Genomic DNA, 21,519 nt, shown 5'->3' on the forward strand with positions numbered 1-21,519 from the left:
CTGTCCCAGTCACTTCATGATTTGCCTGATATTTCTGTTATATTCAGTATTTTGTGTGTTAGGTGAGTAGCTAAACTAAACCAGAAGACATTAGGTTGGTAGTTTCACTGAGGTTGCAGGGATAGCAATGGGTTCACACATAAAGATATTTGTGTTTCCATCTATTGTACTGTTTAATTTTTTGCCACATCTCTTAGAATAGTGCAGTCTAATGCACAAAGGGGGAGGGCTGCTCTAAGACCCAACTGCCTTAATCTGGTCCTGCTGGATAGACTCCCTGTTTTAGACAGTTATTTCTGTTGATTCTTTGCCTGAACTCCTATCAGTGAGGACTTACCAGGGTGCTTTCATCCAGTCCACAAGCAAGAAGGAGATATGACAGATAAGAACAAGATCTTTCCTCTTCAGTCTTCCCTCTTACACAGTGGTTGACCTTGAGTTAATTAACTGTGTGCTAGGAAGCCAAAAGATAAAAGTAAAGAAATCCATGATGCTTCCTTTATTCTTTTGCCCAGAAACATTAACCTGCCTTACTGACAAAAATACTGGTGTTCCACACTCATGCTTCTGCCAAATGGTAGGCGGTTCGGAGAGCAACTGTCACCAGTCTAGAACAAGGCTTAGGAAATGGACGGTGGAAACAAGTGCACAAACTCCTTGCTTTTTGGATACAGTTAAAGTATCTTGGTACAACATAGGGCTGTGAATAAAAACACCAGAAGACCTGCGTGATGACTGATGAACTGCTGGCATTCTGTTAGTTGTATATGCAATCTTAAGTCCAATTACCATCTATGTTTGCCTCCCCTCTCTTTTTTTATCAGCTCTATTTAGCCCTAATTTTGGGCCCAGGCCAGCGCAACGTGCCTGTCTGTACTAGCCCAAAGTTAGAAGAAGGTACATGTCTTCCATCAGCGTAAATATGGGTCACTAGACACCAGTGCTCTGTTACTGACTTAAGAAAGTATGGGTTGGGTTAATAGAAAAAAAAGCTCAGCCACGCTGACACCTCCAATCTCCTAAAAAGAGAATGAAGGGAATATTTTGCTGCTCAAGTACGATTTCTTATATTTGTGTCCAGAAATACTTTTCCTTGAATTATATGTAGTTTATGCCCAAAATGTGCAGTGGACTTAAGATTTAGATGCATTTTAAGGAATGGGTTTGTGGGCTTTATATAGTTCCCTTGTGGCCAGCCTCCTGGTTTCAACTGAGAGAGAATTCCAAGCCTGTGTAGATATTACATGTGTCTAGTAAACTGTTATTTCACAATGTTTCCTGACAGAGTGCAGCACTATGAGTGGAATTTCTATGCTCTGTACTCTTGCATGCTTGTTTGGCAGTCTGCAATGGAAAACAAGGAGCAATTATGTACAAACAACACTGTAATGGAAAAAAAATGGAAGACAGTATTTTTAACAGTGCAAGCCAGATTTTACAAGAGAGCCTCCCCTTCTCCCTCCACTTCTGGAATAAATTCAGCCCACACTAATACCTAATATGAAACCACAGTTCTAGGACTCCATCTTCACAGCCAGCTGGAAGTGACCAAAACAACATCTGTTGCGTGTAAAATTTGAAAGTGTTTTCTCATTCTGTCAAATTCTTCTCTGAAATCAGATAGCAGTGCAGTTACTGTTTTACAGCCATTTCAAGTGAATAAACGAGACAGCTAACTTGTTTGCTTTGGTACTTCAGCAGAACTGCATGATAATTCATTATTCTTATGCCAGTTCTGAAAATATCTGTTTTTTTCTGCAATTTGTTATGTCACTTTTTTCATATGCCTCTAGATCCACTGTTGTCATGATTCCATATTACTCAGTTTTTAAGAGATGGTCAGTGGAGTCTATGGTTAACCACTGTCCTAAATTGCCCTTTTTCTTTTTAGAGATGCAAAGTGTCTGGAAATATTGAAGTCATGAGAGGAAAAACTGTTGCAGAGGAGCAGGGTCAAGAAAATAGGGATATTTGGGGAAGGGAAACAACTGAAATATATCTAATACACATACTTTCTTATCAAACCTGAATTTAATTTGTCACTTTATAAGAAACTGGAATGTTTTATATAACATGTAGATGTGTTTACATGCACATCAAGCAGTACAATATATGTGACATTTTAAAATATGCATGCCTTACTTTTTCTGAAACCAGATTAGGGAAAGCAGTATCAGTGCTAGAGTTAAAGCTGAACTAGAGTTGCTTCCAGAGGTACCTCGGTTTTATGTGAGTTTTTCAGGCTATGATGCCATGTTCTAGAAGAGTTTGTTCCTTACGTTTCTCCAGCAGCTGTGGCTGTCATCTTCAGAGAATGCTGGCACAGAAGAGGGTGGGATATATATACTGTTGGTTGAGAGGAAGTGATTTGCATGTTAATCTGTGTATTGTTCTGTGTTGAATGGCAAGGTCTCAGGGTGTCTATTTAATTAATGACCTGTTGTCTGCTGGGAAACCCCCCTCCACCTGGGTGATTTTCATTTGCATTGGCTGGGTCCTGGTTTTGGTGTTTTTCAGGACTGGCAGCCAAACTTTGTTTACTTTAAGGTTTTCTTCTTTCCTGTTGAAATTATCCAGGTGAAATTGTCCTGGCTACCAGTCAGGGCCACCATAAGTTGAAAATGACTTGAAGGCACACAACATACACACAGATTATACAAAAGGAACCTACAGACCTCTGTACATTTACACAGTTGTCCTAACCCCTCTGTATGGCTTTCTGAAGGAGTAAGGGTGAAATGATGATACCCATCCATATGCAAAGAGGATCCATGATGACTTGAGCCTTCATTTACACTAGTGCAAAACTCTTTGGGTCTAAATCTAGCTCCAGCAGTATTTCCATCACTGATGGGAGTTGAGTTTCTATGTCAGTCTCAGGTTGGTATAGCTAATTTCATCCCTCATTGGCATTACAGGGGCGAGGGGTGCTAAAATTAACATGAAGTGATACGAAATAAGACAGCTTCTACACAAACACACAGAAACCTATTTTGCCCTGTGAAGTGGTTGCTTTGGCTGGCATCCATAGCTTTTTGTGGGTTTTTCGGGCTATGTGGCCATGTTCTAGAAGATTTTCTTCCTGACGTTTCGCCAGCATTTTGCCCTGATTGGTTTCATCCAGCAACTCTTTGAAAGTGGTACATCTGTTATCTCACATACAATTTAACTCCACTTTGAGCACCACAGAACTCTACAAAGGCCCTTATGGTGTCTTAAAGGCTGATAAATTTACATAAACTTTTATAGCCTAGAGACCACCACAAAAGGTGGTGTTACAGTACAGGTACCACTGGCCTTCCTGGTTGGGTGATTCAGGGAACTGTAGTGGCAACAGGAATGTTGCACCCACATATTCACTGTCAAAGCAATAAGTAGTAGCCTGTTATCATGCTCAATTTTTATGCCAGCTGATAATAATGCCCAAGATCAAAGCTAGAAATGTGAGAAGATAAATCTTAGGGCTCTAACTATTAAAAGGATAGCTGTGTGGATGTAGTTCCAGACTATTGATGTGATTATTATTGTACATATAATAATAAATTACAATAGAAGTGTGATAAATTGAGGAGGTACTAAGAATATTCAAGGATAGCCCTGTTGGCTGTGCAGCAAAATACAACAAAATACTGTACAAAATCCACAAGCAGTGAAAGCTTAACTGGCTTTTTTATCAGGCAAAGATATTAAAAATCATACAGGACAAAAATGGTGACCTACATTCTGCCTGAGATGTTGTCAGTTAAGATGGTATTGAGGGATTTCAATGCAGGCAGAGTCTGCTCCCCTTATGGGCCATGTAAGGACTAGAGACCAAGAACAATAAAAGGCAGGTAATAAAATTTCATCTCCCATTAGCAACAGAAAAGTAACTTTCCTTGAGATCCAGCTGTCCCTGTGCTGTGCAAAGCTAACTGCTCATTTCATAGGCAGAAAACATGGGATTTCTCATGGAGTCTCTGTACTGTTATATCAGGAGGAACTTTTATGTGCACTATATGTAAAACCTGCCAAATTGTAGTCCTAAACTGTAGTCCAATAAAAGCATTTTACCATTGCTGGAAGTAGAAAACCAAAAAGAGTTAATTAAGTTCCAGTCCTGCAAAGGGATCTTGTAGCACATTCAAGCCTAAGAACTTTATCGCACCCGTATTTTTTACCGTTATGGGAACTGGAGGAGGGCGCTCGTGTACTCCTCCAGTTCCTATAACGGTAAAAAAATATGGGTGCGATAAAGTTCTAACTGAGAGAAAGAAGTCGGTACATAAGATACTGTACATGCATATATAATTTTTACAAGTTACCACTTTAAACACAATAAAACATTTACTTCTGTAAACAAATCCAGTTGGTTCCATTTTAAATTTGTTACAAATTATTCACGTCCCCATATTACAAGCACATGCAGATAACATTCACCTAGTTTATCAGCTACTGTCTCCATTGTTTCTTCTATTTCATCAAATAAATCATTAAATCAATTAACTTCTTAGAAAGTAAATTACCTTTTCCCCCTTTTCCCACTTTTTTATATTGAATTCTATTCTTTCACTGTGCTTATATACTAAACAAATATATATTAATTTTGCTTACATTTGTATTCCTTATCCATTTACCACATCATCTATTTGTTCTTTATTTGTCTTGTCCTTATACGTTTAAATAGACCATTTCTTCTGGGTGTGTGTAAAAACAAAAATGTTTTGGATAGAGATAAGATATAACAGATAATTTTTAAAATTAAAATTAAATTAAAACCTGAATTCTTTCTTCTCAATATAGTGGATGTTAAAGAGGAAAGAAAGCATCTAAAATGTATATTATACTTAATAACAGCTACAAGAAAGACCATTGCACACAAATGGAAAGATTCTGAATTCCCAACAATTGATGAATGGCTTATGAAAACGTTGGATATGTTACAATTAGATAGATTAACAATGTTAATTAGAGGAAAATCAATTGAGAAATGGATAAAAGATTGGGTAGCATAAGGTTTCATAGACAAAGGCCTAATTTTCACTGCAGAAATAAAGGCCTAATTTCCACTGCTCAGTCCTATGGAATCCTGGGATTGGTAGTTTGTTGTCACACCAGAGCTCTCTGACAGAGAAGGCTAACTATCTCACCAAACTACAAATCCCAGAATTCCATAGCATTAAGCCATGGCAGTTAATGCAGTGTCAAATTGCATTTACACCAGAAGCATGGAGTACCTAGGAGTACCTAAGAGCAGACATTTATATCCATAAATGAGCAGGTTTTGTGTGTAAATAGCAATAGAAATACAAAACTGTTGATGAGATGATAAGCTAAGTTTCAACAATCAATGGTCATTGAGAGACAAAGGTGGGAGGAAAGATATTCCCTAAAGCCAAAGTAGCTAACCATATGGATGGAGAGAGTTATTTCAATGTTGTACGCTGCTGGATGGGAACCAGAAAGGAGATGTGATAAAATGGGCATGAGAGCCCTCATGAGGCTGGGGTGTTACTTCATGTTATAATATGTCCACTATGCCAAGAAAACATTGTCTCTGTTCAATGGGCTGGAGTTTGTGGATATAGTCCAGTTCTGCTCTTTCTCTTTCCAATGAGGGAAGAAACACCATTCTCGTCTTCTACTCACTAATCTTGTTTGTTCATCCTGAAGGAGCAGCAATAATAAATGGAAAACCTGGCAACTTGCAACCTCCCTGGTGGGGATGGCTTTGGTTGATTTTATTTTTCAGTAGGGGACTCTATGTTCAACACTGAGCAATTCCATGTTCTGGATCATGATCACTGAATTATGACACCAGCAGCAGTGTGATGTCTTCATTTCTTTGAGGAAATTAGCCAACAATGTTGATCATTAGCTGTTCAAACTTTGTTGGCATAAACTGTATGGATACAGTACAAGACTTCTAGGCATCTTGATGAGAAGTTTTGAGGGGGGGATTTTGGCAGTTGTTAAAAGGAAGAGGAGGGAGGAAAGGACTGTAATTAGAGGAAGTATAAAATTGTACACATAAATAAAAACACTAGGAACTTGATTGATGAGCATCTGCCAGTTTTTTGTTTTTTTCAGGGTCCTGTTTCAACTAATAAGGAGGATCACATTTCATAAGATCTTCACAGGAAGAGATACATTAGCCTCTAAAATAGTCTTTGTAAGGGTTGTAAATTGTACAGTTGTTCACTTATAGGTTGTTTCTACAGTTTTACATATGGGGATGCGCGTGTTCAGATGAAAAGCATGACCTAATAAGAATCTCTGAGATACTTAAGAGCTTTGTCAGCAGCAGCTGAAAGGCATCTATCTTTCTTTGTTAAAAAGAGCGCTGCCTGTTACTTTTTTGAGAAATCATTCCTACCAACACACCAATCTTTCCTAATGGCAAACAGCACATTCTCCAAAAAAGTGTCATGGCTATGTTATTGAAGTTCTCATACTGGATCTCTGCGATTTCTGTCTTGTTGGCCTCAAGGGAAAAAAAACCTTTGCCAAAGATGACTTTAAGAAGCTAGAGTGAGTTTGGAGGTTGGTAACTCTGGTTTACTATGATATAACATGCCCTTTAGCACTACAGATTTTGTGGCATATAATATCTCAACACTGGTCCATCACTGGAGTTGTGTTTTTTTAAAAAACAATTTCTTGAGGTTTCAACACATTCTTTAAAGAATATTTATACAGTGAGCCCTTGGTATCCACTGGAGTTTGGTTCCAGGACACCCCATGGATACCAAAATTCATGGATGCTCAAGTCCCTATACAGTACAGATGGTCAAACACTAATCACAGATAAAGCTTCCATTCTGAACCAATGAGCTGAACATTTTCAAAGCCTCTTTAGTGCCAACCGAGTAGTCCAAGGCTCAGCTATTCAACATATGACACAATAATAGATGAAAAATGAATTGGACATAGCTCCCACTTTGGAAGAGACCCTTAAGGCCATACAACAGATGAAAAATGGCAAGGCAGACGGGATTGATGGAATTCCACCTGAAGCTTGGAAACACAGAGGTCATGTACTCCATGCTAAACTCCACGAGCTCCTTGTGAGTTTATGGGGAAAAGGTGAACTGCCATCAGATCTCCGAGATGCAGGAGCAAAATCTGATTGCTCAAACTATTGAGGTATAACACTGCTCTCCATTGCTGGAAAAATCCTTGCAATGATCCTCCTGAACAGATTAATTCCTGCTATTGCCAAAGAACTTCTCCTTGAAAGCCAATGAGGCTTTAGAGCTAATAGGAGCACTACAGATGTGGTATTTGCCCTTAGACAACTGCAAGAGAAATGTAGAGAGCAGAACAACGGACTCTATGTAACATTTGTCGACCTCACCAAAGCCTTCGACACTGTGAGTAAAAAAGGTCTGTGGCAGATCCTGGATGCCCCCTCCCCAAATTCCTCAAGATGATTATCCTGCTACATGAAGGCCAGCAAGGTCAAGTCAGATATGGCGAAGCTCTCTCGGAGCCCTTTCTAATAACTAATGGTGTGAAACAAGGTTGTGTTCTCGTTCCAACTCTATTTACAATCTTCTTCAGCGTGATGCTCCAATGGGCTACGGCAGATCTCAAAGAAGAAGACTGCATTTATATACGTTACCATACTGATGGTAGCCTGTTTAACTTAAGCCGTCTGAGGGCTCGCACTAAGACTCTAAACTATCTAGTCCGTGAGCTGCTTTTTGCTGACAATGGTGCCCTCGTTGCCCACACAGAAGCAGCTCTGCAGCACCTAACATCCTGCTTTGCAACAGCTGCAGAGCTCTTTGGGCTGGAAGTCAGCCTGAAGAAAATGGATGTTCTCTACCAGCCGGCACCTCAGGAAGAACACTACCATCCCCACATCTCTGTAGGCAAATCTGTGTTTAAGTCTGTTCAGCAGTTCACCTATCTGGGAAGCATCATCTCCTCAGATGACAAGATTGATAAAGAGATCAATCACAGACTAGCAAAGGCATATAGTGCATTCAGAAGGCTTCACAAAAAAGTCTGGAGTAACAAACACTTGAGGCGAAGCACAAAAATCAGTGTGTATAGAGCCATTGTACTGTCTATTCTCCTTTATGGGTCTGAAACATGAGTCACCTATCGCCAACACCTACGACTCCTTAAACTTTTTCATCAGCACTGTTTACGCACAATTCTAAACATACACTGGACTGACTATGTGACAAATGTTGCTGTCCTTGAGCAAGCAGGGATCACCAGCATTGAGGCCATGCTATTGAGGACGCAGCTGCGCTGGGCAGGACACGTTTTTAGGATGAAGGACCATCGCCTCCCAAAAATAGTATTCTACAGTGAACTTGCCATGAGTCAGCATAAGAGGGGCACCCCAAAGAAGAGATACAAGGACTCCCTGAAACAACATCTCAGGCTCGGCCACATTGATGATCAACAATGGTCCGCCCTGGCCTCGCATCGGGAGGCATGGAGACGCACTATCTATGATGCTGTAGCCTTTTTTGAATGCTCACACCTAACGAGTCTCGAAGATAAACGACAACGCAGAAAGAACCACAACCCGGAAACATCACCCAAGGAAACTTTCTGCTGTGCTTTCTGCAAGCAGACTTGTTTATCTCGGATTGGCCTTTTTAGTCATCAACATGCTTGTAGAAAGCACGGGATGAGTCCTTCCTGAATCTTCGTTCGCAAAGTAAAGCCAGAGAGCTTCTGTGTACTCTGACCCTGATTCTAAGTCCATGTCCTCAAATGCACCAAAACTGATTTCTGGACAGTCGTATACTAAGCCATTATTAGATTTTCCTGCACCCATTCATCAAAGTCTCCACAATAATTCTGAGTTCTTTTCTTCTTAGAGGTTGACCTGTGGTCACAATCCCTAATTGTAAATTACACTACATCACATAGGTACTGTAATAATATAGAGGAGCTTCAGAAGAGGCAAAGGGAAAAAATACTTACTGAAACCTAAATCTGATTGGTGGTACTAATGCAAGTAAGCCCATCAAATCAATTGTTGAAAGGTAAATCAACAATAATCTAAATTCCAACGGATTCATTTAGTCTACACTAGTTGGATTGCCAATGGGATTTATGCCTGAATCATAGCAACTGGTGTCTCCTGGATCATTTCTGGGATGTGGTATTAACATCTGGGCCTCCTTTTCTTCATATTCCCTATCATCACTCTGAAGCTGTGTTTGTCTAAGAGGGTGATCACACTGGCACAGAAATCACCAAAAGCTGAAGCCCATAATAAAGCCTAGCTAATTCAGGAGAACCTAGTTTTCAATTTCTGTCATGGTATCTCCAAGGAGCACCTCATTGAACTGTGGCTGGCTACTTTGGCTCTAAAACATTCTTCTTGTTTGTAGCTATTACCCATCAGATCTTTCCATCAGATATTCTCTCTTGGTATATCTCAACCTATTGTCACTTTGGCTAAGAATCTACACCCTCAGTAAGTCCACCTTCCATAACTACATCTATTGTGTGCATACATATTTCTCTATTCTGATTATATATTTTTCATATGAAATGACCACACAAACAACCCTGATTAACTCTGGCTCAGCTACTTTCACCAAGTACATTGCATCTTTTCCCTCTATGATAAGGGGGTTTGCTTTCCCCGGGACAAAGAAGAATTATGACACTGTAGATGGCTTCCCACCAAATCTTTCCAAGAGAAAATATAGAATGACATGGAGAGCATTTGATCAGGTCCTGTAGGATCAACTTTGTGCCATGAAAAATAAAGGAGCCCTGGTGGCGCAGTGGTTAAATGCCTGTACTGCAGCCATTCACTCGAAACCACAAGCTTGCGAGTTCAAGACCAGCAAAAGGGCCCAAGCTCGACTCAGGCTTGCATCCTTCCGAGTTCGCTAAAATGAGTACCCAGACTGTTGGGGGCAAATTAGCTTACTTGCTGTTCACCGCTATGATCTTTGGAATAGCAGTATATAAATAAAACAAATTATTATTATTATTATTATTATTATTTATTATTATTATTATTATTATTATTATTATTATCACTATACAGTATGTAGAACAGTCCTTCTCTTTTCTTGGCTGCATGAATTACTGAGCATCACCACTGCCAAAGAGATTGATTCATCCACTTGAAAGAAACAATTTGCAGCACTAGGCTGAGCAAGATCTTTCCTAATCTCTTGTCTATATTGTACCCCCATCTGAAACTTCTTGCCTTGAGAGTTGTGGCCCTATAAAGGATTCTTTAAAAAATAAAGCACATCCCTGCCATTTTCACTTCATGCCAGATGTGTCAAACAATCTAACACACTCTGCACAATGACTATGCTTCACCAACAACAAACCACTAGAGAAAAGGAATATAGAGGAGAAAAGGAAGGAAACACATTGTGGTTGCTAACAATTGCATAGTATATTGACCTGATTCACTTCCAGACTAAACCCTAATATGAACGGAAAGTGTATTTTCCAGTGACTTGCAAACCACAGAGTACATCTTATTCTCCACGGATTCCAGAAAATGGCTTTCTGAAACTACATACATATTGTCTCTTTTCACAGAAAGGGACATTATTGGAGAACTGTCATGGCCCATAGCAGGCATGTTCCTTTATGACTTTGTGGTCAAATCATGTGTAATGTATCAAGTTGAGCTATGAGAAATAATCCCACAGAAGCAGCATGACCATCACTTCTATGGTAGACACACATGTCTGTGAGTGTGACTGTTGTGACTGCCTATTGAACTGTATATTGGACAAACAACACCATTCTCTTTATTACTTATACCCAGAAAGCATTTAGAAATGTATTCTGTTTTGTGTTTTTTTCTTAGTAGTAAGTGGAGGGATGGTAACTCTCCTCTATCAATCATGAAGCTCTTTAAAAAGAAAAAACGGATTGTTGATCATCTTTCAGGCTGAAAGTGACTGTGCTAGACTGCAAAAGGATGGCAGTTAAAGCACATACCCCCAAGGAGGTTGCATCTAGAGTCTAGTTACAGAACAATATGCTAAATTCTAGCTGAATGCTACCCAAAATTATAGTCCATGTACTGGTGTGGGTCCACCAGTCATAGGCTGCCTTTATACAGTACATTTCCAGGAAACTATGGTTGCTACCACACTGTAGAATTAATAGAATTTGACACTCCATCCTATGGAATCCTGGGATTTGTAGTTTGTTGTGGCACCAGAACTCTCTGACAGAGACTGGTAAATAGCTGACAAACGTACAAATCCCACTATTCCATAGCATTAAGCCATGGCAGTTAAAGCAGTGTCAAACTTTGTGAGCACAATAATAACGTGGAATAAATATGGTACTGGTCTCTGGCACATGTGGGGGTGGGAGGAACCTTCCAGTATGTCATATCAGATATATTAAGAAGCACTGTGCTAGACTACAGAATGTGTGAAGGCATATTTTAGTGGTGGAGCTCATGGGACTTTGCTCAAAGAAAAAGAAACCAGGTCTAACGCTTGGCATCACCAGCTAAGGGATCTAAGATAGCAGAGAAATATCTGTCCCTCATCAGAGCTTGGAGAAGTGACTTTTTTCCAAGTTGCCTTTTGCATTAGCTAGAACAGAGTGCCATTTAAACCAAGAACAGCATAACTTATCAACAATGATAATATGGCATCTTTTGATTAAAATGAGAGAAGATTTCTGAATTATAATTGTATTTATTGTCTAAATGCACATGTAATTTCAGCCTCAAAGTTGTATAATCCTTTCAAATAATCTGGTGATATTTTAAGAACAAAGCTGCACCTGAGAAGTTTTGTTAAGCTGCTATAGCTGTGATCTAGTTAACAGATTCAGTAAGCAGCTCCTTGCTATCTTGTATGTGCAGAACTTGAGAGCAGGAAAACGCTTCATGTAAAAGCTAATTGTTACATACAGCCCTGATTGGAATTGAAATATGTTGGCTAATATGTTAAGCGTGAGTGAAAGTTCAACAGGTGAACCATATTGTAAACATACATGCCAGCAGGAGGGCAGGGTTGAAGATAATATTAGAACCATGTGCTGTTCCATTTCTCATGAGGTTTTAAGGTCACAGCTCCAGCATCTCCCAATAGTCCCTAAGCGGGGGCGGAGGAAAATGTGTAGTGATGTTGTATGCCGTGGGGGAAGTGCAGCCTTTATAAATTTAGTAAGGTACACTCAGTACTTAAGAATAATGTTTTCAGCTGAAGAGAGGAAGAAGTTTCTTTTAAGGACATCTGTTTTTTATCAAATAAAACTGCCTGTAAGTCAAACCTTAACACAATGCATGGAAATACAGTTGGAACTTACAGTGAACTGTAACTGATCCGTCAAACTGAAAGATCAGCACAAAATCACCAAACATGATTTCTGGGTCAAGTAATTAAAAATCATCTGATAAAAGCTTGCAAAAGCTTTCTCCTCCTTCTTTTCCTTCTCTTCCTCCCTCTTCTACTTTCCTAATTTAAGACCTGTGTGAAAGATATTCTAACTAGATACTGTTGTTCCCCTAAAGAGATCTTTAAGATCTGACAGCAACAAGCTTCTAAAATACATAGAGCCTACATTTTTGCCCACCCCTTTGCTGGCTTTTATTTTTTTTAAAAAAAAAAAGTTTCTTTCACTAGTGTGATTTATATACCCATTGCTTTGTGTGTCTTGGAAGGGGGAGTATAAATTTGGCCTTTGAACCTGCAATCAGATTTGCAATCCGATCTTTAACTCAAGTAGTGCCCCTTTGAATTCAGGTTCAGGGACTTGGGGCCATGTTTTGAAAGAAATTATACTCTGAACTACTCTTGTGTGTGCACTGGCTGATGGGTAAATAAGCCAAGCCCTTGAGGCTTGTAGAAGTGTTTATCAAATGAAAATGTATTGTTTCTGCAGCTGAAATTAGAAATGATACAATGCTACTGGTCATGCTGAATCACTAACAAAGCAGTGAATGGAGGGAAGATTTCAAGTGCCAGGCAGGCTGCTGTGATGATGCTAAAACAGTCTCCTGCCTTCTGCTGTTCTCTCCTAAATTAATTTTAAAAATTCTGTTAAAATGGCTTCTAGTCACAGACCCCAACAGTGAAAATAAAATCGTGTTTTACAAAGGGCTTTCAGGGACATATGTACAAGTCTGGCTTCTTCCCTCTTGACCGCCAAATCTCACATACACATATGCAAGCTCCTGCTTTTTAGAGATTTGGCAGTGATCAGATCCAGCCACATGAGTCTGCTGCTATTGTGTTTAAGGGACTCAGCAGTAAGCGTCATTCATGTCAGTGGAATTTACTGCTAACTTTAGTTTTAAGTATTTCTTTTAGAAAAACAAATAAAGCAGTGCAGTACACAATTATGTACCTTTCTGCTTCTAGCAGTCAATGACCAAATGTCTGTCTAAAATGTAAAAAAAAAACCAAAAAACCCACCTTTTTTGCATGGCAGACAATATATAAGGAGCCAAGTTAGCCTCGTGTGGGAGGGAGTTCCAAAGCCTAGGAGCAGTCAGGAAGAATGCCTGTCTTATGTCTTCACCAAACTTGTCTGTGAAGGAGGTAGGAGTAAGAGAAAGCCTTCTGCCAAAGATCTAAAAACTCAGGTGGAATGACATGGAGAATTACGCTCTTTCAGATAGTCTGATCATAAATCATATAGGGTTTAATAAGTCTTGAGCAGAACTTTGAATTGTGCCTGATGACTGTAGCCAGTGAAACTGTTGTAACAGGGGAATTATACATTCCTCGTCAAAAGCATTTTAGATCTGAAATTTCCAGTTTCCAAAGGCAACCCTCCATAGAGTGTATTACAGAAAACCAAATAGGAGGTAATCAAGGCACGTGTCACTATGGCTATATTTGGCAGGTGCAGCTGGCATACTAGTTTTAACCATGCAAATGCTCTCCGGACCACTACTAAAACCTGGCCATCCAAGCTCAGGGCTGAGTCCAGCAGGGATGTAGCTTCAGCAAGGTATATAAAATTAGGACATTGCCACCATAATAATTCTGTCCCCCATGGATATTTTCTTCAGTTCTTCAGTACGCAAATTTCCAGGACTGCAGCAACTTAAAATTTTAGTATTTAAAAATATAGTTTAGACATCTGAAGAAAAGAAGCCTGTAAATTTATAAAGATAATGCAAACACAGCCAATGTAAGAGTTCTAGGTGTGAGCAATTTTCAAAGTCCTGCTCTCTGCAGTGATAAAATTTTGGGGGCTGAAGGAAATGTCATGGAGAAAGGCAGAATTTTTATAGTGGAGACATTTCCTCATCCCCACACCGCCACCATGCATTGCTATACCCTTGGAATCCAGGAGTACACTCAAGCTGGGTTTTCAAGGGGAGAATATCCAGCACAGGCTGAATTTATGTTCCCTTATGTACCTTTCAACTGACCAGAAGCACTTTTTTCTCATCTTGATCATGCTATAATTTGTTCACTTCACCCAGTCCACTGACAATAGACATTGGTTTAGCAACAGCACAATTTCCTTGAAATTATATGGAAAGGAGACACAGTATCACAGGTGACAGGAACTGGTGAAACCAAACCCCTGTCTACAGACCATCTGTCCCAGTGGTTTTATGTAAAATGTCACAAGGACAAAACTGAACCTTGTTCAATTGGCCACAGGCCAATAATAAACAGGAATCACCCAGCACATCTTCTGAGCCTTCCCTTCAAGTCCCATCTCAGAGATGTGGTCCCAAAGTATACCATGGTTGATGGTACCTAAATCTATTGAGAAGTCCACCAGAACAAAGAGGGACCCTATGTCACTCCCAGCCTAAATTACTGGTCAAAGTGATCAAGCCTGTTTCTGTTCATGACCAGTCCTTAAGCCAGATGAAAAGGGATTTTGATAATCCATCTCATCCAGAAGCCACTGGAGCTGAGAGGTCACCTCATGCTTCAGTACCTTGCAAAAGAATGGGATATTGGAGACTGGCCTACAATTATCTAGTATGCTGAGTTTCAGGAATCTCTTTTTGCATTAAGGTCTCACCATCAAGGAAGGCCAGGACCCTGTATAGCAGTAATGAGGTATTCAGAGCTTCTCTTGCCCACTCAGCCATTCTCGCTGGGCTGTTTTAATGAAGAAAGAAGGGTAAGGATGCTTCTTGTGTGGCAGAGCATCATAATAATAGCCCCCTGGCCACTCAAGACTGCTTTGTTGGATGTCTTAATGTGGTAGTGAGAAGAATAATGACTGTAGTACCACTGCTATAGACGAGGCCTTCCACTGGGCCTAGGAACCAACATTGAGTTGGATCTCCTTTCTTCATTGATGCTCTAGTTTCTGTCCCCCTTATTTCATCAATGCCAGCTCCCAAATAAATCCAGGGACTAGCTTAGTTCTATTTTGTTGTGAGTGGGGAACACTCAGTTGTAATAATGTTCACTGTTCTAGATTTTTCCACATGTTTTCCACAAGATTAGTTAGAAGCATAACCTCCAAGGCAGGGGTGGGCAAACTGTTGGCTGCAAGTGCATACTACCCCCAGGGCCATTTTTGTGATCCCCAGGGCTCCCAAGGAGGCAAAAGTACTTTTTGCAAAAAATATATTATCAAAAACATTTTTTCAAAAATATTTTATTGCCCCAGAATGCTATCAAATGCACTCTAGGGGTCTGGAGAATGTTTCCACCATGGTTGGAGTCTCCCCAGGGTCAAAAACATTTTTTGCAATAAATTTTCCAAGCAAATGTTCTCAAAATGTCCATGAGGGCATGTGGTGCATTTCACCACACTTTGCGCACACACACCTTGGGCAATTGTCCACCCATGTTGTCCACCCATGTTCTGAGATGAGTAAGATACAACTATGTTCTTTCATCTCCAATTTCTGATAAGGCTAAGAAATTCTTCCTTCCATTGTTCTCCTTTTCTGTGGACCTCTCTCCTTTCCTCTCCCACTGCCTATATATAGTTTTGAGCCTGGTCTTAAACCTGTTTATTTTATTTAGAAGTAAGTTTCAGTTATTTCAAAGATATTTACTTCCTAGTAAGCATGCTAAAGTTTTCAGCCTTAAATTGACATTAACCTGCATTTTGATGAGCTCTTTGGTTCCACCTTGTATCTGTTGTTGTAGTGCAAGTTTATTCACTGTAATTCAACTTTGTTGTTGTTGTTGTGTCCCTTCAAGTCCTTTCTGACATCAGAAAGGCCTAAGTATGTAAGACTGCATGAGTGTCATTGGTTGGTGGTTGGTGTGTGCCTTTAAGTTGTTTCCGAGTTATGGGGTCGCCTCAGGCAAACATATTACAAGGGTTTCTGAGACTAAGAGTGTGTGACTTGCATAGGTCACACACAGTGGATTTCCATGCCCACGCGGGGATTTGAACATTAAACATTCACTTCTAGAGTCATAGTCCAATACTGAAACGACTACCTGTTTATGTCTTCTGAAAAGTAAAGCTCATTAAATGCAGTAGTGCTTATTGCAAGTTAAATGTATGTAAATATTGTACCCTCCTGAAACAGGAGCATTCCAAAAGTCTCCTTCGCTAGTAAATATGAAGAGTAACTTGTGCAAAGACTCCATTTTCTTCTTAGACTCTTCGTGAATTGTTGCTGAATCCTACATCAACAATGCAGAATGAATATTTCTCTGAATTCGCCATCATATAGACAAAATCTCATCCACATCAGGGCAAAGTTCTAACTCTTAGCAGATTGCACAGACATTAGAAATACCAACTCACTCTGTAAGGCCAAGGAATAGAAAACAATCAAAAGCCATATCATGGAATGACATTATTTTAGAAACAAAGTCTAACAGATCTATAAAAATGATTATCTAAAATTATTTTTGTTTGTTTTGTGTGTTTGCATGTGTGTGTTTTAAAATATCAATTATCAATAGTTAAAGATTATTAATATGAAACATTGATCACACTACAACGGGTGTATAAAATAATCTAATTTATCAGAACAAAAACAATGCGAGAATCAGATCTCATGCCTTAAAAAGAATTTAAAATGAAAAAGAATCTAAATTAGCAGTAGCTGGCTAGTAACTGTTGTTCAAATGTGGACCAATTTAATGCTGTCCCGGTACAACATTGAAAGTACTGTATGTGGAAGGAACAGGATAATTTGGGATGAACCAGCTGACTAGAAAAATAGTTTTATTCCTACAGATTGTCTGGGCAAGGTATATGGAGACTTGTGAGCAGTCTTGTCAGAATAGCAGATAAAACTAAAAATATTAGAAGTGTCTGAGCAGTTTAATGCTGCATAGGTCTGTGTGTACCCGGGCAGACATAAGTGATTTGAGTTAAGATTAAATGCAGATGAAGATAAATCATGTAACAAAACTTTAGTACAAAGCTGGATGTTGGCATGATCAAGCCATCTAGAAACACTGATAAGTCAGAACAGGTAGAGCAGAGATACTCTTTAGTTACATCAAAGGGGAGGGGGATACATTGTCACTATATTGGTAGAGTACCTACTGTATCCTATACATGCTTAATTCAGGAGGAGAGAGGAATGCAATATTCAGAAAATCCCAAATTAAAATAAGGCTGCTATTTTTCCAGCTTCCAACGGCCCACCATTAGGGACTGTACCAATGAGAATGCTCACTGGGAGTCAATGAGCTCACACCAATGAAGATGCACCTCAAGCACACCTTCTCCCATCACATTATACCCAAAATTATGCCACAGCGCACCCTCTCCATGACTTTCTGCATCATGATGCTCACAAGCATTGTTTTGGATCAAAACACACAAAGCAGAGGAAGAGTTGGCAGTAACAACTATTTTGCTACCTTTCATCATGACATCTTTTGATTGGCAGCAAACCATGCCAATGATGCTGTGGAGGCTTGTACTCATTGATCTGTCTGGTGAAAAGAGTACTGGGTAACTCTTAGCTGGGCATCAGCACTTTCCTCAGAGATACTCCCCCAAGTTGTATGGGTGTAAAACTTTACAGAACAAGTTTTACTGCCTGGTTTCCTGCCAGTATAATGCTACTGAAAACCAATACTGGGGTTTTTTTTTAAACAAAGTCACAAAGGTGCGTTACAAACTGCCATATAGGGCCGTCCTCAGGACGTCCTAGGTTTAAAAAAGGGCGTCACATCTTGATGCCCCCAAGCCTAATACGTCCTGAGGACGTACAAGATGGCAGCGCCGCATCTACATGGGGGCCGCCATGATGGCGTCATGAATGCGCTGCCTCCAAACGAGGTGGTGTGGATGGGACGCTGTTGTGCCATGCGAGGGTGCTTACTGCGCCCTTTCATTGGAGCAGGAAGGAGCTCCAAAACGGAGCTCCTTCCTGGTCTTGCGTCACTGGGCGCAGCCTTTAGATGGCTGCGCCCAGCGACGCAAGGGAGAAAGGGGCCAAGCGGCCCCTTTCTCCTCCTCCCCACCACCGTGGGGTGTCCTTGGGGCTTCAAGCCCCAAGGACACTCCTTTCCAGGCCTCTGGGAAGTGGCCTTTTGCCGCTTCCCCATGGCCTGGAAAGCAGCGGATCGGGGCCTCAGTGACTGCTGCTCTGGCCACTGAGGCCCCGATCCGGTGGGGAAAGGGGCGGGTGCAGGCCGCCGCTTTTCAGCAGTCTGTAACGCGCCAAAGAAACGTTTATAACTGTCCACGTGTCTGTCCACAATGATGCTCTTATGTTGCATGAACTAAGAGGTCAACTGGGACTATGTGAGGAGATGAGAACATGTTTATAAACCAATTTAGGAGATTGTCAGACAGGGGGAAAGCCAGGAGTAAAAGGCATATTCCTGGCAAAGCCATGTGATCATGCTCACCCAGGACGTATCCCGTGAAGATCCAGGAATGCTCCAGAAATAAACCATTCATGGGGAAGACCCAGGATCAATATGCAAAGGCATCTTTAAGACCCTTGCTTAGTAAAGGAGAATTATTATTGTTATCTTGGTTTCACATTCTATAAGAACATACTGACTGGATTCTATCCAAGAATCTAAGAAGTAGAGACGTATTGCCAGATAATGTGGCACATTCCAAGTAGTGTCATATTTTGCATTATTATTCTAATTATTGTTATTAAAGTTATAGTACACTTTTACCCCAAAATTAGGACTGGAGGTGGCTTACAAATTAAAACAAGAATTTGTTTATAAAGCAATTTATCATCTCCAGTTGACACTGCCATACCTCCTGGGTGTATTTGCCATTTCCTATTGCTAGTAAATGGTGTTAGTGGTTACAGAGAATAGAAGTTACACATCTCCTGCCACCATAAGTTCTATGGCCAAACAGGTACTGACAGAGTGCCAACAGGGCTGGTTTTATGCTTGTCCAATTAACACAGTTCCAACTATTTAAAACCTTTGTACTTTCCAAATCTATTGATTATGAGAAAAGCATAATTCATTAACAAGCTTTTCCAAAATCTTTGGCAAGTTTGGGAAAAGATCCAAGTCATGTTTTAGTTGCAGACTCCATTTCATCTATAAAACCATGCTCACTGAAGGACCACACAGAGAGAGAAGTTTCAAAGGGATGGAGGTGGGTGTATGCCCCCTTGATCTTGTTTTAATATGTGAAAGGAAAAGCTAGCCACAGTTGGGGAAAGGGGAGAAACAAAAAAATGGCCTTCCTACAGGAATAAGGCAGCTCTGTGTTCTTGTGCCCCACCCTAACCATTTTTAGACCTATTTGAAAGCCAACTCAAACTACACATTGATTCAAAATCAAACCGCAAAGTGGCTGCTGGCACTTTAGAGGGTTGTATATTTAGGTGCCACCCACTAGAGATGGAGACCCCATAAAAACCAAGCCTGTATTATTATCATCATTTATTTTAAATTTATTACTGCTTCTAGCATCTCACAGACCTATTTGAAACACAATTAGCAGGTTGAAAGGCAGATGGAATTTAGATTGAAAAGATTATTTTGGTGAGCTCCACATTTCTCCATAGTTAAGCTTAATGATAAAGCTTTCCACTGTAATTTCAATTTTCCTTCTGTCCTCAAACCACTCTCTTTTCTCACAGAAACTCATTCAAAGAACCCTTTGGATACAATCTCTGTGTGCTCCCCAGGCATATTACTAGGGAACCCACCAAAGCAGAGTGGTTCTTTATTTAGGAACTCACTTTTTATCCATCGAGCTCTCTGACCATTGCTCTTCCTAGTTTATAGTTCTTCTCTAGGAACTCACATGGGAGAAATGGTGACTTTAAACAGTAATTATCCCATGAAAATCGCACAATCACAATTAAGATTTTCCCACAACGTCACAATTAAAGAGCCATTATCCTGAGAATAACCAGGCAATAAACAGCAACAGATCATTCACAGGAAAATCCCGTGAATGATTTGTTGCTATTTATTGCCTGGTTATTCCCAGGATAATGACTCTTTAATCATAATGTGTATGAAAATTTTAATCACAATCACACAATTTTCATGAGATAATTGCTGTTTAAACCCCCGATTTTCCGCGTGTGATATAGTCCTATCACACACCATACATACTGCTTAGCATCATCAAGATTCTTATGGAAATACACCATTTGTATAAACTGCACAACCTCTTTTCATCATGGATGGTGTACTGTCATAGATGCAGAGAAAACTAGAGATGCCTATTAATTGCCTTCTTCTTAGGACCCCTTCACACCTACACAGTTATAGTGCTAGGATTCTACTTTATCTGCCTTTGGAACATCCTATGGAATCTTGGTATTTGCAATTGGGGTGGGTGTATTTAGAAATTTTTGCCAGAAGGTTCTAGTGCCTCACTGAACTATAAACTCCAGAAATCCATAGGGTTAAGACATAGTAGTGAAAATAGAATCATAGCACTATATGTAGTGGGTAAGGTCTTTTCATTTAAGGCAACTTGTCTAGGGGCCCATTCACACTGAAAAATAAACTGGTTTCCAAACCGGTGTAAATTGAGGAAGTTCACACTTGTGCCGGTTTTTCTTGGGAGTATTTCACATTTGCACCAGGTTTGCCTTACCCGAATTCAGGGGGGCCTGGTGAAAATCCCCCTTAACACAGGGGTTTTTAAAACAGGGAAAAAGCGGTTCTTTTTAAAAGAACCGGGGGTTTTGCGGGAGCCGCCAATAGGAACTTACAAATCAATCACATTCACCATGCTCTTCCTCCCTCCACTTTTCTCCCCCACCTGCTCTTGCTGCTTTTCCTCTTCCTCCTCTTCCTCTTGCCCTCGCTGTGGCGTCTTTTGTCCCTCCTCTTCCTCTGTCTCCCGCACCTGCCCTGGATCGGCCTTCCTCAACAGCGTCCTCCTCCTCTTCCTCCTCCTCATCTGTTTCTTCCCACACCTACCTTGGAGCCTTCCTCCCCCTCAGTCTCCTCTTCCTCCACCTCATCTGCCCCTGCCCTGGAGCCTTCTTCCCCCTCGATCTCCTCTTCCTCCACCTCATCTGCCCCTGCCTTGGATCCTTCTTTCCCCTTGATCTCCTCTTCCTTTACCTCATCTGCCCCTGCCTTGGATCCTTCTTTCCCCTTGATCTCCTCTTCCTTCACCTCATCTGCCCCTGCCTTGGATCCTTCTTTCCCCTTGATCTCCTCTTCCTTCACCTCATCTGCCCCTGCCTTG

At 40.5% G+C, this 21,519-nt stretch overlaps 1 protein-coding gene across 1 annotated transcript in view; it reads left to right on the top strand.

The window, feature by feature from the left end:
- The window catches only part of KCNQ1 (potassium voltage-gated channel subfamily Q member 1), a 462,809-nt gene that overhangs the window by 395,503 nt on the left and 45,787 nt on the right, over window positions 1–21,519 (top strand). The window lies entirely within an intron of this gene.

Source organism: Sceloporus undulatus, chromosome 1 (genome assembly GCF_019175285.1).
Source record: "Sceloporus undulatus isolate JIND9_A2432 ecotype Alabama chromosome 1, SceUnd_v1.1, whole genome shotgun sequence".
In the NCBI taxonomy this organism is placed as follows: domain Eukaryota; kingdom Metazoa; phylum Chordata; class Lepidosauria; order Squamata; family Phrynosomatidae; genus Sceloporus; species Sceloporus undulatus.